The sequence below is a fragment of the Neolamprologus brichardi genome, chromosome 8, assembly GCF_056152115.1.
Source record: "Neolamprologus brichardi isolate AB-2024 chromosome 8, ASM5615211v1, whole genome shotgun sequence".
In the NCBI taxonomy this organism is placed as follows: Eukaryota; Metazoa; Chordata; class Actinopteri; order Cichliformes; family Cichlidae; genus Neolamprologus; species Neolamprologus brichardi.
This window is the reverse complement of record NC_142111.1, coordinates 26,294,984-26,313,813: the sequence shown is the minus strand read 5'-3', so window position 1 is coordinate 26,313,813 and position 18,830 is coordinate 26,294,984. Positions and strand designations below refer to the sequence as shown.

General features: G+C 44.4%; 1 protein-coding gene across 2 annotated transcripts in view; it reads right to left on the bottom strand.

Moving 5' to 3' along the window:
• Positions 1-18,830, bottom strand: part of grid1b (glutamate receptor, ionotropic, delta 1b) — a 643,072-nt gene that overhangs the window by 38,591 nt on the left and 585,651 nt on the right. The gene's annotated exons all lie outside the window — the stretch shown is intronic.

Sequence of the window (18,830 nt, the reverse complement as noted above, 5' to 3'; positions counted from 1 at the left end):
CTGAGCACAGTCTGAGGCTCCATCCTTTTAACTTTAACAGAAACCAAACAGGTCAGACAGTTACTGATTTTTCTTTTGGTCAAATCAAAATAAATACATGAATTCATTAAAAGAGTCTATGTTGTATTTTATTGGCATAATTACCAATCAGTTAGTCAGTGAGAGACGAGCCGGGCATAAAGTGAAAGTATTCATATCTGTACAAATACTGTAAAAGTTGCTGTTTGCACTTCCTTACTTATCAAACACACGTTTGAAATGAAGTCTTTAATAAGAGCTTCAGATTAAGGTCTGCTCACAGCCCCGAGGAAACCTCCAGAGCCGACTGTCCTCGATGTTTGCACACGTACGACTGTGATGTCACATGTTTCACTGTCAGGATCTGGAGGCTCACAGAAAGTGAGATTACCATCTCTCACTCATGGACTGTAAACACTTTCTACTTTCTAAAATAGATGCATCCTGACATTTTTTGCCTTAAAATTTGCAAAACTAAAATCACACTTTTCAAGTTCCTCTTATTCTCCTTTAAGCTTCACGTTTGAAGTAAAGACTCAGGCAACTTCAAGCTGAGCGCCCACCTTCATCTCTGAGTCAGACCGGACTGTACGTAGTTATTGTCGGCAAAAGATATTTGACTTTATCACAGTTCATCTGTGACTATCACAAACAGCTTATTACACAATAGGGCTGCCACGATTAGTCGACTAGTCACGATTACGTCGACTATCAAAATCGTCGACGACTGATTTAATAGTCGACGCGTCGTTTGAAGCTTTGTAAGATCACAAAAGACGCAGGAATAAGTAGTAGGATTTAAGAGTGTAATAACGGACTGAAACAGAAGATGGCAGCACTGCATGTACAAGGATGCCAGCTGCCGTTAAACCCCGAAGAAGAAGAAGCTGTGTCCCAGAATTCATAGCACAGCCCAGCTCAGTTTCCAACAATGGCGGCAGCTAGTAAGTTTTAATATTACTCTTATTATTCTTTCTGGGTCACAAAATAAACGTTTAACATATTTTCAGGCGAGAATGTAGCTGTGTAAACCTCAAGTATCTGCTCAGTTTATCAAGACACCACATATTTTCAAAAGCGCTCCGACGTTTTCGGAGACGTCTGTTAGCCACTAGCTCGATAGCTAGCCGGGGGCTAGGCTAACTAGAGCCGTGAGAGCACCGGACTCCCGGCAGATCGTTTTCAAACCCACCGCCGTCTTTCGCTACTCAGGTTAAACATGATATATGAGTCACTTAGATAACTTAAAAATGTTATTGTTTGGCTTTTTTTAGTATTTTATTTGTTCCTGAGTAAATCGGTTTGGCTGAGATTAAAGTTATAGTTTTTACACAGCTGAATAAACATCAAGCAGACAGCTGATTATCAGAAGTGTGAGATGCTCGAGAATTTACTCCGGTGTCCTGTTATATTTTAGATAGCAAGGAGTTTATTAAACTTCACCGAAACAATCTGCATATTTCATTAAAAGTTAATAAACTATCATCTTGTCTTTATTTTTAGTTAGCACATACCTTAAACACTTAAAGCTGTAAGCTAATGATAGTTATATAAGAGCAGATGCTGCTGGTGCAATAAGCTGTACGTTTTACGTCGACTATCAAAACAATCGTTTGTGGCAGCCCTACTACAGAAGCAAGTATGTTAACGTGTTGAGATGAGGAGGTCACTGAAGCTGTATTTCCTCCCGTTAGGTGTGACTGCAGTATTATGTGCGTCTCTAGAGTTTAACCTTAAAATCTGATTTTTCATTCCATGTTGAATCTGATTCTGTGACACAAACATCTCTGTGAAGGACTCGCTCTGACTTTCAGAGCAGACCGACGATCGATAAGCTCGCTCAGTCAGAGCAGGCGGCGTTTTTCTCTTTGATTTTTAGCTCTTTGCTTAAAATAAATGTTTGCCATTAGAGCCTCTCCATCCACTTAGCTCTCTGCGCTCGTCCGTGCCTTTTTCAGTTGTTTCAGTCACCATGGAAACACACAAACAGACAAAAGCAGCCTTGTGTTGTCTTTCCTGTGCAGGGAGTCGGTGTGTGAGTTTCTGTTTGTTATTGAAGTAAGACACACACACACAGATTTATCGATCAGGTGGGAGGGTGGAGGCTGAAGGTTTGATTCTCTTCCACATCAGTTTGCACACGCTGAGCAGTTTTGCCTCTTCATCGCAGCTCCGTGATGAGTGCACGCTCATTGTGCTGCACAATTACACAAATCAGTTCACGAGCAGCTTCATGCACGATCACAATAAATGTGGAAATAAATCTATAGAAGGAAAAAACAGGTCAGTGCTTAGAAACCGGAGCGATGAGCCGATGAGTGTAACATTAGACGCTGCGTCTAATGTTAGACGGTGGTTAACGTTAGCATGCTTGCTAACCTCTGACAGGACGTTTTAATTAGTGTCGTTGAGCTAAACACGCGGCGTGGTTCGTCGTGTGTGGAGCTGTAAACATCCAGCCGGGGTCGCACGCTGCCAACACGACACGAGCGCCTGCAACCAGCCGGTTGCTAATGATGGTGCTGCAGTCACATGAAAGCTGCACGGCTGCTGCATCGTCTTTGGAAAACAGGAAAAAATCATTAAAAATCAGATATGAAGGTGTTGTTCTCATCCTCTGTACTCAGCATTCATTGTTAAAGTCAGTCTGCTATCAGTCTGCAACCGAATGAGTCAACCTGGCTCATCTGTCAGGTATCACATCCAGCATCCAGCCAGAACCTCACAGAGCTGAACCAGAAGTTCAAAAATCTGAAAATAGTGGCGTAAAAGCTGCAGGACAGCAGTTTAACTAGATAATGACTCAGCTGAGTCCTCCACTGCAAAGAGACGTGATCCAGATGTAAACTGACCGGGATTTTATGCTGCGTCTTAACCACAAACCTTTTGCCAACCCCAGCGACGTGACCTGCGGCGTAGCTTTGCTCACACTTACAGAAACGTAACGGCACGTCAGGTCAATGCGGCCCAAAACTGTTGTGATTGGTCGATTTGGTACCGCTGAGTCCTCATGTGCTTTTATTGCAATGACTTTTTAATTTATCAATAAAAACCATCAGAAGTAATAATCCTAATATCAATGAGGACTCACCACTGTAATCAAAGTCCAGGGAATGAATTAAATGTATTTCTGTGGTGATTGGCGAGACGCGATCACACAGTAATTAACACAACTTACTTACACTGACGTAGGTTACATGGTGGGCTGTACAAAGAGTCACCGAAGTCTAAATCAGGCTCGACTGACTGCAACACGCTGGCGATCGGTCTGAGAGTGACTGCCTGACCCTGCTGGTTGGAGACAGGCTGCCTCTTCCAGGTGACCAGAATATAAAATAGTCATCTCTGACTTCCTGTTGCAAGTGTTTGCATTCATTCTGACCAACAATGACTTCTTAGATGTTGTGTTACAGTTACAGCCATGCCGAACTTTCTGCTTTAATCCCGTCTCTTGTTCTCCTTGTTTGGCTGCAGCCTCGAGTGGACATTAGTGGAACTGCAGTTCTGGTTTCTTCTCGGGCCTTGGAGAAATCCAGCTTTTGATGGTTGAATTTAGCTTTGCACACCAAAAACTGATAAGTGGTACCAGGCGGTGTTTATAGTTTAAACAGAGAAATAGGACAGACACGAGGAAGGAGTCTGCAAGTCTAATAATCTGTGTCACACAACATCACGTTCGTCTCAAAGGGCTTCACAGCCTGTACGATCCCCACTCGGTGCTCACGCCCTGCAAACAAACACGACGTCTACACGAGTTCAGGATGAGACGAACAGAACGAGCGAGGCGCCGAGCGAGGCGAGGCTGATGGGGAAGCGGAGAGAACGAGGCTAAATGGAGATGAGAGGAAGGAGGCGGAGAAGGAAGGAAGGAGGGAGCACTTGTTTAATAATCATGGAGCTATTCTGAGCAGCGCTGTCCTTTAGATGATCTCAGACCCTCGTTTTTCTTTATGTGTGAGACACAGTGGGTGGTCTTCATTAACTCGCAGACACACAGAAATAATCTCCACAGTTTGAAGCACCAGCTCCGCTTCAAGTCTTTTCTTATTTGAACTGTTGGGCCATCGCAGCGGGCGCTGAAATCGACCAGAAGAGAATAAGAAGAATATGACCCCCCCCCTCCCAGCAGCGATGAAGTGCTTTTTGTTCCCTCCGGGTCGTCAGTGACAGTAAGACACAGCAGAGCTGGTGGGACGTCTGCTGCCTGCAGGGCACGATGGGACATCGCCGTCCCTGTCGCATTATTAAGTGTGTTTGCAGCACAAACAGTGAACAGATTAGGCGGCTGCGGTTGAAATAAGTCCACGATTCACGTTTGGTGCTTCCTTTAATGTCCTACAAATGCAATACTTCAGGCTTTGCAGGCTCTTAAATGCCATTAAATGTTAATGCTACAAAGGAAAGTGTGATTTTCTTTTAAAGCCAGAGTCATGCAGCCTGCACGCATTTTACAATCCTTCATTTAACTCTTTTCCTTGTCCCGCTTCGCTTGAGTAAACACATAGCCAACACACAATTATATTTAATGCCTCGCAAATCAAAACTGATATGAAGACATGCACCAGAAGTTTACAGAAAAAGCAGAGTGAGGATGATTTCCCCTGGAAGCTAAACGCGCACAGCTGTGCTCTCTGCTGGGATTCGGGTTTGGAGAAAGTGCTGTAAATCAAAGGGAAGTCGGGTGTGGAAGGGAAGACATGATTGGATAGAAGAGAAGGCGCTACGCAAGGGAGGAGTGGCAGCTGGGAAAACTGAAGGGTCTAGGACTTGAGCTGCTGTGTCTCCCTCAACAGGCTAGCTAACGTAGCCAACGGAAGCTAACAACACGGGAAGAAACAAATATTAGTTACAAAGTTACAAAAGCTAGTTTCAAACTGTCAGGCAGGAGCGCGGCGTCTATGTGAGGATTTAACGCAGCAGTTCATTTAGTGATGGGCTGATGTGGGAGAGCAGGCACAGCAACACAACCCGAGCATCTCGTTACAGCCCAGCTGTAGTTGGGCTCGCTCGCCGGCAGCACTGGTCTCTGTAAACAGGGCGCTGCAGCACACCGTTGTTCAGGACTGACACGAAGCTGCTGCCAAATGCTAATGTGATAGATGACCTGCAGGACGGAGAACAAGCCTGAGCCACACAGCCCGAAGGAGAAGGATCCTACTTTTTATTCTGAGCTCGAGATCGCTGTGTTAGCTGCTGCTGGAAGATCAAAAGAGACAAAACACTTTATGCTAATCAGTGCTGTGGAGGAGCTGTGTTTGAGTAAGAGGCAACAGTGACGGAGAACAAGCATGAACGACAGCAGCTGTAACAGTGACACAGTCTTGGCTGAAGGGGGGTTGCCAAGTGGTTTGCAGAGGCTGCAAAACAGCTCAAATGGCTTAAGTAGCATGAGCTACAGTTAAGGTTTGTCAAAAGGCTACGTAGAAGGCTAATCAGTCAGCTGGGGTTACTGGCTGAGGACGACTTTACGTCCCAGCAGAACAAATGTGTAAAAATGTTTCTTTTATCTGCTTTTAATTATCGACAGAAAAGAAAATGGTCTATTTCTGGCTATCAACACTTTTTACTGCACTTGAACAAAACTAAACTTTGAAGAAATAACGAAGGCCGTTTGTTCTGCACCACAGAGGCCCAGCTGCACATCACCGTGAACACACCACCTATAATTCCTGACAATTATTAGATTATTAATAGCAGAAATAGATTTTCCAAAATGCCAGACAGTCCCAGGCGAACGGCCTGTCTTTCTAACTGCAGCTCGTTCTGCTGACTTACGGCAGCCACGTTGCTCTGCGCTGCGAGGGGAGCCGGTAATGAGAGCACGAGGACACAACAAAAATACGAGGCGTGCTCCGAGAATGTGCCGAGGGACGGTTGGTGTTTCAGAACAGCGTCGGCACAGAGCACAACCATATCTGACGCTTCTTTTTATTCAATTAATTCATATTTATGTCCCCTGGATTTCTTGAAAACACTCTGAAAGTAAACTGATGATTCAAACTAATACCCACACACCTAGCTGCAGAGTACAGGGATTATATACTGTAAGGATGGACTCAAGCATTATTAACGGACCTGATGTTATTTATCTTTCTGCAATGACAATAAAACAAACGAGTTGGTAAAGGTTACATTAAATGTCGAGACACACAAATAGAGCAATGCTGCCGAGCACAAACCTTTTCAGGTGATAAACTCACAGCACAGCTCACACTTTGTGTGCTTTTCTACCATTGAATCATATCTGTTATTAACCTCTGTCTCTCTTCCACAGCATGTCTTTATCCTGTCTTCCTTCTCTCACCCCAACCAATCACAGCAGATGGCCCCGCCCCTCCCTGAGCCTGGTTCTGCTGGAGGTTTCTTCCTGTTAAAATGGAGTTTTTCCTTCCCACTGTCGCCAAAGTGCTGCTCATAGGGGGTCATATGATTGTTGGGTTTTTCTCTGTATCTATGAAGCGCCTTGAGGCCACTTTTGTTGTGATTTGGCGCTATATAAATAAAATTGAATTGAATTTGTACATCTGCTAACACTTGGCTAAAGACACATCATCCCTCCATATATCTGACAAACACCAACAATCTCAGTCTAAAAGGCCAAACCTCGGCTTTTCAGGAAGGTGGCGCCACCCACTGGTTTGTGACATCCAAAGTGTAACAATGTTACAGTTTTACGAGCCAAATTAGGCTAATCAGCTGATGCCAAATGGTTTAAGCAGGGATTATACGTTCTGTGGAAACGTACCCAAGCACACCCTAACCCGGTGACGTACATTTCATCATGGATGTGATGGTAAATGGACTGATTCTTATATAGGCCTCATGCACCCATTCTCACAAGCACTTCATCTACACTTAGTGCTTTCTAACGACATACTCCGATGGATGCATCGGAGAGCAAGTTGGGGTTAGTATCTTGCCCAAGGATACTTGACATGCAGACTGCATGATAAACATGATTGAAGACCGAGAGTATCCCTCCTCGTGGTGGTGAAACCCCCTGCACAATGCAGAGAAACTGCTTAGGGATGGCTCAAGTCGCACAACGACAGAGAAAACCTACTGACCTTCCGATCAGTAGGTGACCTGCTCTACCTCCTGAGCTACAGCCACCCGTGATGCACGTGCCCTGGTGTCCTGGTGGCCACAGCAGAGTATAAGCTCGGCTTTAGATGCGAAGCTACACCCATGAATCAAATAAACGGAGAATTTCACTGAGCAAAACTGGAGGTCAGACTTCCTGGACGGTCCTTTCGCACCATTAAGCGCACAGCAGATGTATTATTTGTGCAATAATTGCATTAAAACTGCTGTAAAAAGCTCCGGCAGCACCAAAGAGGTCTTTTAAGGTTCATCCACTCGCTGTTTTGCCCACATACACAGCAGTAAAAGACTTGCATTAAAACTGCTTGATTCTGCCCGAGCATGAAGTGATGAACTGGCTGCTTTTCATTCAGCTGCAGTGTCTGCAGCCTTTCACGCCTCCTGCCATGAAATGATTAGGTTGTGAAACTCGACCTTCATCGAATTCTTCAAAACTCTGAATGTGAACATGTTTCCAAAGGAAACTTCATTACTTGCTTTCATTCTTCTTTTCTTTAGATCCCCGGCTGTCAGCGTAGTGAACCGACCTCAGCAGTAATTCAGTGATTACATAATGAATGTATGAATCTTCACCAGGTGCAGCTTTACCACATATTATTTTATTTCCACCTCCTCTGCTCATCATGGCCTTTAAATAACGATAAATGTGAGCAATGGGGATCTTTGGGAGGTGAAGCTGGGTCTTGGATGGATAATAGACATCTGGGGAAATTAGAGGCCAGGTCAACATTTTCTCTGTCGTTGTGCGACTCGAGCCATCCCTAAGTAGTTTCTCTGCACTCACCACCACGAGGAGGGATACTCTCGGTCTTCAATCATGTCTACTCCGGCGTCCAAGCAACATGCACATGGAGACGAGGCCACAAGCTGCACACTGCCACTGATGGGCCGAACGCTAAATAATGAGAAAGGCTCCTGAAAGCTGCGTCCTTGTTCTGCAGTGGTTGGATTCTGCTGGCGCTGTTTGGACTCGACTCGGTGACTTTTCAGTCTCCAGAGAGGAGGTTTCAATTTAAAACAGACTATCTGATGAAGTGAGGCTTAAATCAAATCCCCGTCAATTCAGGAATCCTCAGAAACGCTGCACACAGTGTTCGCTTCACATCCGCCTTCTGTCTTAACGTCGTGCTCTCCTCCCCGTGGAGGTCAACGTGGCGGATAAATCTCCCTCACTCGCAGCGCCGGCGCTCATGCATTATTCCCGTTCCTTTTCCTCAAATGTCAGGCCTCTCCCCCCTCCTGTCATCCGAAAGGCTGCACTGGCTGTATTTCTGTAGCTCACTCCCCCGTGGACAGCAGAGTGAAATGCCAGCGTTTGCTACCATTTCTCACCCCCCACCCCTTTTTTTTTTACTTCCACACCTTCACCTCCTCCACATCCCTTTTCTGATTAAAGATTTAAATGGACTTTTATAGGGTGAGATTTACAGCACTGGGCCCATCTTCCCTCGGCTGTCGCTGCAGTTATAAATGTCCCAGAGATCCCCGTCAGTCACAGCGTGTGGGCGGCTACTGTAACGTCTTCTTATTTCTGTAATTAAGTGTGGGCTCCTTGTTTGTTTATCTGCAGTAAATCATCTTTCTCGGTCCACCCGGCGGCACTTTGCCAAGCACGTACGGCCAGGATAATCAAAGGAGCCCCGCCTCTTCATTTAAGCCCATTAAGAAGCGAGCGAGCTGATATCCAGAGAAAGTGTCTGCGGTTATGTTTGCTACTGTTACACGCACCACAGAAAAGCTTATCGGCTCTTTGTGCTCTGAACTTTCTGCACACAACGATTCAATAAAGATAAAGTGATCTCCAGCTAGTGTAGCTGTGCTGTGCTCACTGTCTGTGCATGTGTTTGTCATCATGTAAAAGTTCGGCATGTGTTGATCCTGTTTCATATAATTTTATGTGGATCTGTGCTCGTTGCACCACTTTAAGGATGATCTGATGTCGTCGTGTTGGTGTTGTTCCCAGATCATCATGAAAATGTTGTTCCAGGTTCAACATTGCAAGTGACCAATCACATTGTTGTGACGTTATTCTTTTGTGCACCAACCCATTCGTGCATTTATGAAATTCCAATGTTGCAAGGACAATATCAATTCTGCTTAGCGTTTATTAAAGGGTTAGGGTCCGTTGATCGGCGGACAAAGGCGGTTTCTCGCAGCTTAAGTACAGTTTTTTGTTTTACGCCGGTTTTTCCCGAAGTCGCAAAAGTATGACATCACAACATTCTGATTGGTCACTTGCAATGTTGATCCTGGAACAACCTTTAGTATGATGATCTGGGAACAACACCAACACGAGGATATCAGATCGTGCCCACTTTAACACCACCACGCTGGTCTTAGGCTCGACCGCAGTGTAAACTTCACACTGAAACTAAAGCACTTCAAGACAAAGCAACTGTGATGTTGCACTAATGGGACAGTGTGCAGTGACACCCACACAGCGTGCACACATGAAGCGAAGGCAAAAGCTGGATGAGGAGATTTTGCTGAAGTAAACAGATTTTCTCCAAGGACAGACAAACACAGTAAGGTCAGGTCCACACACACACACACACACACACACACACACACACACACACACACACACACACTCTTCACAGGAGACTCTCTGATGCATTTTACTGTTATGAATCCGCTTTGTATTCTAATCTACACAAAGTTACGCTCTCCGGGGCCTTTTCAAAGAACACAGTGATATGAATGGTAATTAGTGCACACGTGTGTGTATTTGCCAGCGTTTGATTTCTACCTTTTTTGTTCCTCTAAAGGACGCTTGGTGGGTGGCGGATAATTAGCGCTGCTGCAGGGACTCCGCAGAGCTTCATATTCAACCTTCACTGGATTACGAACATTCAGAAAATCCTGTTTTCTGCTGTGTGAAGTCGTCTTAGCTGACGTTACGTAGCTGATTTAAATAAATAATGGAGGCCATCAGAGAAACAGCTGAAGGTCCCGCCGTGACCTCTGGTCCAAGAAGTCTCAACCGCTCAACAACTGCTAACGTCAAACTTTCCCCAATTTAACATTTTTCATCTGCTGAACTTTTCGTCCTTTTTTTCCTAATTTTTCTGATCGAGTTCACCAAATGAAGCCACACATGCAAAATAATAACAGCACCAGCAGTTTTTATTCTCAGGGCATCAAACATGAGTTTCATAAATGCTCACAGTGTGTCCTTTAGCAACGGCGCCATAACACACCAGATTTATAATACTGAGATGACTCAGTATTGCCACAACACTTCCAAACTGACACATATGGATGCTCGGATCTCTTGGTGTCATATTTGAACACAAATGGATTTCCAAATGTTATTGTTGTAACGGATCCAGCCGAGCAGTTTTTACAGCCAGCGAGAGTAAAGAGGGGAACTGATCACTGACTGGAAAACCAAGTTCCAAATGGGACAATGATGGGCACGGTGGCACTAAGGAGACCGAGCAGGGACGGTGACTGAAGCGACAGAGACGACTGAGTTATGCCTAAAACCTCCAGACTGGCAGCAGCACCGAGTGTTTTCTCAGCTGAAAGTTTAACAGAGTCCAACAGAGCGCTTTGGAGACTGATCGAACACAGGCGGACTGGTTTTACACCTGAACATTAATGTAACCCAGAATCAGGATTCAGGGATGAATGGGGGACGATTTTGAATATGTCAGGTAGGTCTGTGCGATATGACCAAAATCTCATATCCCAATATAAGACATCTATCGTCCGATAACGATATAAACGTGTCTCATTTCACTGCGGGGAAACCTGTATGTGACAAATAAAATCTGAATCTAAATCACAAAAATGTAACATTTTCTGTAAATTCTGTGAATCTCGGGCAGCTCGACTTGTGTGAAGTGTTTCCAGCTGCGCGTCATGTAGCTGGAGTCGAGTGTTTTAACCGATGCATGAAACGATACATTTTTAGACATAAGTTGTAACGGCGCCGTTTTCTTTGTGAGTATTTATTACACATATAACATATATCTTTATATCGAACAGCCCTAACATCAGTGATGTCGGCTTTTGACAGACATGCTGTGCAGCGAGCTAACTTAATCAGCCTGACAGTATTGACTGAGGAATTATGGCAAGCAGAGAAGGAGCAGCTGGGCTTGTCGAACCCAAAGGTGTAAAGGGTCGTCGAGGGCTTAGAGAAGCTCGAAGCCCAACATGGCCGCAGGTGGAGCAGAGGCGTGTTGACAATGAAGTGTAGAGGGTAAATTTGCTGGATACCAACAGAGCACCCTCTGAACGGGATAAGCGTCCAGGTCTCGCCTTCGCTCTCGATAAACTGAGCAAAAAATGTCAGTAAATGCCAAAGGCAACCTCAAACTCACTGATGGACAAATGTCTGCACAGGGATGGATCAGATGATTGGAGAACAACTGCTAGGCTAATGTTGAGATCTTTACATGTACGTCAGTCTAATGTTGGAGACACTTTGTGCACAGCTAGCTGACCCAAGCGATGCAGTGAGGAAGTGGGAGATCTGGATGATAGCGTACACTGTGGTGAGGATGCGGAGGCTGGAGGTCCAGGGAGAACAGCCTGAGTGAGAGTCAGAGATCTGAATCAGGTGCTATTTGTAATCTTGGGGGCTAACGGGGGAGGATCAACGGCATGAAGAGCTGGCACAAAGGCCTGGAGAGACTGTGCTACTGGACAGGCGAAGAGAACCTCCGCTGTACGGACCGCTTTACCTTTACTAATACTGGAGTCGGTTCCAGCAGACTTCCTGGTTCTTCCACATCTATCAGCGATGCTCTTTGATGGAGCAGCGAGAGCAGGAATGGAGGCTTGTTGAGAAAGTTTAACTAAGAGTACACGGGACCTTGTTCACCTATCATGTTTCACAGGTGAGGAGTCAGATGACTTCCCGATCGTGGCTGGAGAGGACAGCAGCGTCGAGCATGTCGCTAGCAGAATCAGACATGGTGTAAAAGACGAGCGAAACACCAAAAATGCAGATATCATTGCCCGAAAGAGTCGGAGAGCAAAAATGGCAGAAGAGCGCTGAGATTTAAGGGATGCAGAACAGAATCTGATTGGCTCATAGAAGGCAGGAAGGACAATAACTACACTAAAGCAATGATGTCAGCACTGAGTTTGACTGCGTGAGAAATCAGAAGTCGTGTAAAGAATAGAAAACACAACCATTAAATCAGGTAATAGTTCTCAGAACGCACAATCTCACTTTCTTCTTCCTGCCTCTGAAATCGACCCGTGCAGCTTCAGCTGCCCACAAATAGAAGCAATGAGCTCATCCTGTCTCTGTGAGGGTTGGTGGTATCAGGAGACTCTGTGGGAGAGATTTTAAGCTTCGTGCTAAAGATTTGTTGCAAAAGGTAAAAAATAGCACGTAGCTTGATGATGGCGCTTTGCACGGGTAGAACGCAGATACTTTAATCGTCTGCTTGAACAGAAAAGGAAGAGACATGAAACATTTATCAAAGATAAAATAAGCACAAACACAGTGAAATAATGTGTTTTTTACTTCCACCTGCTCTGCAGCTGATGCTGGGCTAACACTGCTAGCTGTTCCACATCGTTGCTAACAGCACGTTTCTATAAGCTCTACATAAACCACCTTCTGCATGCGCTGCACTGAGGTCCAGTATTAGATAAAATAAATACAGATGTTTTGAGCTGCAGATCACACAGCGTCGCCAGTGGAGTGCAGAATAAAAATATGGAGCTGGAAGAAAGAATAGCTCCTGTTTTAGAGAATAACAAGTCTGATCTGACATTTTCTCGCTGCTTTCAGAAGTCTTCAACACTCTTACCCTTAATGTAATTCATTTAGTCTAATTTTCTGTGCTTTTTTTGCATTTTGGAGGTCATTTCAACCTTTTGCGAACACAAAAATGTCATCGCTTTCAATATGGACCCATTTAGGCAGCTCGTCGGTCTCGGACTGCAGAATTGAAGCCTTTTGATTTCTGCCTGTTTCTTTTCATCTCGTTATCACAAATGTGTCCGAGATGAATCATCGAGTGCTCCGCAGCGAGGCTTAGCATTAGCTTTGTTTGCTTGATGAAGTAAGAGTTTATTTTTCACATGTAATCGGACAAAAGGCGTTTGTTTGACAAACGTAGATAAAGAGTAAGAGAAGCTGGCTAACTGAGGGGATGGGCTTTATACCGGGTCCCATCTGAAATCCAAACATTACATCTGCTTTTCATCATTCTGTTTCATTACAGCTTTTTCCTTTTCAGCCCTTCCATTATCAGCTACCCTAATTTGGTGTCTCTCTATGGGATGTCCAAGATCTCGGCGGTCATTCATCACTGCCCACGCCTTTAATAGAAAAGAAAAAAGACTCCATCCTAGTGGCTTTGAAAAAATAAGAAATAAAAAGGGAGTGAAATATCTTCTCCTATGTATTATTCATAAAAATTAGGAAGCTTCGAGTTTTCAAAGGCACAAATTGTTGTTAACGAGTCCAAATTACCTCAGGGATTAGAAATTAGTACCGTCTGAGGCTCATTTTCGTTCTCCGACATTTCTAATGGATTCATTTCAGAAGGGCCGGTAACAATGTGGTCCCCATTATGGACAAATGGGTGGGTAATTTCTATCCTCCACAAAATAACTGCAAACCTCTTTACCGTTTCTGTGAGAGAGCAGAGGCAGAGAAGAGCAAACAACAACAAAGACACGACACAGAAAACAGGGAATGATCAACAGGAACGTATATATGATTATGATTCATGCTCGAACACAGCAGCATGTGTGAAAGGACGATGAAATCATATCATGCTGAGGCATGAGTCTGAATCTCGTTTAAAAGCAGCTGCTTTATGCCGTTTGAACAATTATAGTAACAAACATTTTTCTGGGTAAACTGTTGATTGAAACAATAATACAAAAAAACAGACAAAACCCCCAAAATCACATGACATCATATCAATAGTCCTATGACCAAGCACTTTGGTGACGGTGGCAATGAAAAACCAGGCTCAGGGAGGGGCGGGGCCATCTGCTGTGATTGGTTGGGGTGAGAGAAGGAAGACGGGATAAAGACATGCTGTGGAAGAGAGACAGAGATTAATAATAACTAACCACTGAATCCAGAGAGGTGTATAAACACATAGTGACTAAAGAAGAAACACCCAGTGCATCATGGGAATCCCTCGGCAGCCTATTGCAGCATAACTAAGGGAGGATTCAGGGTCACCTGGTCCAGCCCTAACTATATGCTTTAGCAAAAAGGAAAGTTTGAAGCCTAATCTTGAAAGTAGAGATAGTGTCTGTCTCCTGAATCCAAACTGGAAGCTGGTTCCACAGAAGACTAAAGGCCAGGAGAGAAGCCGGTATAGGAGAAATACGCTCTCAGGATGACAGGATATTTCTAACTTTAGAGATTTTGCACAAATGGAAGAACGCAGTCTTACATATTTGTTTAATATGTGCGTTGAAGGACATGTCTTGGTCAAAAATGACTCCAAGGTTCCTCACAGTGTTACTGGAGGCCAAGGTAATGCCATCCAGAGTAAGAATCTGGTTAGATACCATATTTCTAAGATTTTCAGGGCCGAGTACAATAACCTCAGTTTGATCTGAATTAAGAAGCAGAAAGTTAGCGGCCATCCAGGTCTTTATGTCTTTAAGACATTCCTGCAGTTTAACTCTTTGGTGTGTGTTCTCTGGCTTCATGGACAGATAGAGCTGGGTGTCATCTGCATAGCAGTGTAAATGTATGCTATGTCTTCTAATGATGCTGCCTAGGGGAAGCATGTATAATGTAAACAGAATTGGACTCTCCATTTACGTGAACTAAAACATTTTACTTTGCAACGAGGCAAAATGGTCTTTTTTTAGTAAAAAAGTAGTTTTGATGTTCATCACTTAGAAAGAATATTCTTTGTTGCCTGATTGTCACAGTTTAACGAGTAAATAAAAACCAAAATTAACTCAGATTAGAATAAGAGTTAGAGTGGTCACGGATGACCTCTCAGACTCCGAGTTCACTTAGAGTCAAACAAAGTGATCGGCACCTCTGCTTCTCTGTTACTTCATTAATTAATGGCGTCTGGTGGCGTTGGGGTCAGTGGTGGGGGATAACTTTAAAATGATGCAATGCATTAATTTAAACTGAAATGAAACTGCATCAAACGACATCGTCCAGCAGCACTAGTCTGCATGTGACAGTAAGAAACTGAACCAATTAACAGTCATTTAGTCGTAACTGAATAGTCCTTAATGCTCCTCGTTTTGCTCCACGACCCCGTAGAACTCCGGGCAGGGCCCTTGACGGTCCTCACACCCTACTTTGATAACCACTGCAGCTAAATTGGGCCCCTATTAGAAGCTGAAGAGGTTATCTGTCTGCTGTAGTCATCCCACCGGCTGTCCGGTGTCTGATTAAAAACTGCGACTCGCAGACACTCCCTCCGAGGATTGTGGGCGAGAGCATAATGTCTTCCGACACACGTTCAGTCGCTGCTGCCCATCGAAGACGACGGAAAGAATACCAGCTTTTTTTTCTCCCCCCGTCTTTCATGGGAGGGAGATTTACTGGCAACAAATTGCTGGGAAGACACATCAAAAGTCAATGAGATGAGAAAAGTGAGGACGGATAGATGGGATAACACGCGGGGGAGGTCTGAAGACGGCGAGTGCTGCGGCACAAGTTTGAGGGGAAAGAGGGCAATAACATTTCAATCTCCATCAGTCCCGATCTGGAGGAGGGAGAGGGGAGTGGTGCGTTTCATCTGCGGGGAAAATTTGCTTTGAGAAATGGCCCTGGGAGAGAGAGAGGAGAGGCATGGACAGCACAGAAAGATGGAGATGGAGATTGGGATAACACCAACACTGTGGGGGGAAAATGAATTGAGTGCGAGTCGCTCTTATCGCACCTCCAGCCAGGAAAAAAACATCTACCTGCACGTCGGAAACTCCGGAAAACTTTCCTGTGTGTGATCAGCCTCATCTTTATCCCCCCAAACACATTTAGACTGCCTAAAGAAATGAGATGTGAGATAAACGGCGCCGTCTTCTGTCTGCGCTTCCGGCTCGGTTAAATCCTCCCGAATTGGACAGATCAGACGAACGGGCGGGACGCGATTACTGATGAGACTGGGGAGGGACGGTCTCAATTTCAGCTTGTAATTAATTTTGTTTGCAAAGCAGATGTCAGCTTCGTTCTGCTCGGACGTAAAACAGGAACAACACGAACCGCCGGCACCAGCAGCCTCGCTGTTAGCAGTTAAGACGGTGATGTGCCGAAAAGGGAATTCTGATGTTTCCATGTGCAAACAGACTGTAGTGAGCAGGATTGATGAAGCACATTTATCCCACAGTATCATCAATCCAGTCCTTTTTGGTCCCTGTTTGTAGAACTGCCGTGTTATATTTGTTTCAGTATCTGCTGCCTTCTAAATTTCTCTTGAAAAACACATTTTTAATGTTTTAATGACACTTTTTAAAGCATCGATACAGTCCCGATCAAACATTTAAGATCACTTGAAAACTGGCACAAAACAAATCCTATTTTGCATGGTTGGATCTTAACAAGGTTCCAAGTGGAGCTTCATCATGCAACAAGAAGAAATGGGAGTGAGACGAAGCATGTTTTTAACATGCAGTTTATTAAAAACAACACTGAAACAGGCAGTTTTACGGCTGATCAAAGGTTTAGGACCACATCAAATCTGTCTATAAATGTGGATTCATGGTCACTTCCTATCAGGTAGTCACGCTGTCATGACGTTCTGATGGCAAAGGCAAAGAAACGTTTCCTTTTTGAACCTGGTCAGGTTGCAGAGTCTCTCGCAGCACTGCTGAGGTGGGACGCAGTAAGACAGTTATTTGGAATTTCTTATGGAACAAAAAATTCACCAGCACTGAGCCGGAGGATCCAACTGGCTTTCCATCAAGACACTGGACGATCTCGACCCAAAGTAAGGCCGTTACTGGTGCCAACTGCAGCCCCATAACCATCAGATGTCCTCTGAAGGGCTTCAAAAAGAAAACACGTCTTCAAAGGCCTCGTGTCTTTTGGACCTACTGATCTAAATCCCACTGAGAACCTTTGGGGATGGATGGTAAGGGAAGTTTAAAAAAATGGACAAACAGTTCCAGACAGTAGATGTCCTTCGTGCGGCCGTCTTCACCACTTGGAGAAATGTTCCCACTCGTGGAAACGCTTACATCAAGCAAACCGCAACATACGCTCAACAATAACGCTGGAGCTGAGTTCATGTTTGGAACTTTGATTTCTCGCCTCTGTCAGTGCGCCCCAGGGTGGCTGTGGCTACAATGTAGCTGCCATCACCAGTGTGTGAATGTGTGGATGACTGGTTGTGTAAAGCGCTTTGGGGTCCTTAGGGACGAGTAAAGCGCTTTACAAATACAGGCCATTTACCATTTTATTTCTGTTTTGGGGGATTTGCGAGGGTTTTTTTGAGGCGTGGTCCTAAAAGCCTTTGATCAGCTGTAAAACAGCCTGTTTCAGTTGTTTTTAACCCTGGAGAACCAATGGGGTCAGAGCCGACCCCATTGGTTTTCTAGGGAAACCATGGGGTCAAATTTGACCCCATGGTTTCTCCAGACATCCAAACATGTTTTGTGTCACTCTCATTTCTTCTTGTTGTATGTTGAAGCTCGATTTGGAACCTTGTTTAGATCCAACCATGCAAAATAGGATTTTTGGCCATTTTTCAAGTGGCTTTAAACTTTTGATAGGGACTGTTTATCACTTTACCCAAAACTGATTTCAGTTTTCTGGGTTAATGTTGTGTGTTGTGGAGGTTTGTTTGTTGCAGTGTTTGATGAAAAGCAGTAGGGTTAACACTACAGTGAGTTTTGATGGTTTCACCAGAGTTGCTGGAATCACTTGTGCTTCACTGGAATCTAAACTAAAAGGCACTCGGAGAGAAAAATCCATTCACAGTTTCAGAGAAAGGTGGTGTGCACCAAAATCCATCCACAGAGCTTCAGAAATCCTGACCTATAAACTTTCCAAACTTTCTGGAAGGCAGAAAAGCTCCACTAACACTTTACTTTCCCTCCATCTCGGCTCTCAGCTGGGTGGAGGGAGGGTTTAGGAAATGTGTTTGGTGTGATGTTGCTTCTCCTGAAAATCTCAATCTGAATCTGTTTTAAACGCGAACAACTAAACTCTGACATTTTTTATGCTTCAGTCACAGCAGGGGAAACAGACGGCAACAGGAATGAGTCAGTCTGTTGCCGCTCTGTGACTGAATGGGGTCAAGTTGGCAATTACACACAATTTGTTTGCTGTTAACTTGAATGAATCAGCAGCAATAATAAATCTGTTGCTTTCTACATAAACAGAAATTTTAAATAACACTCAGAAACTAAATACTCAAGTATGTAAAAGCTGATGTATTAGCTGCAGGATGAGGATTTATCTACAAAATGACATGAAAGAGGTTGCTGTCTTATTTCTACTGGAGCGTGTCTGAGCCTGAGACTGGAGCTGTGGGGGACATTTTTCTTCTGAGGCAATTTTCACTAAAACAGCTCGAGATGAAATCCAACTTTTAGCTTTTCCCACAGATTTATATTGGTACGTCACAGGAGCATGAGCCACTTTACATCATCTAAAATTTCAGGCACAACCAACCACTTCTGGTGAACACCTGGAAGTTGCTGTTGTGGTTTAACCCTTTAATGCCGGTCGGAGTGGGCACGCTCCGTTTTGTGTAACTACTTTTAAATCCCGGTAGCTCTGCAACCATGTGAGCTAG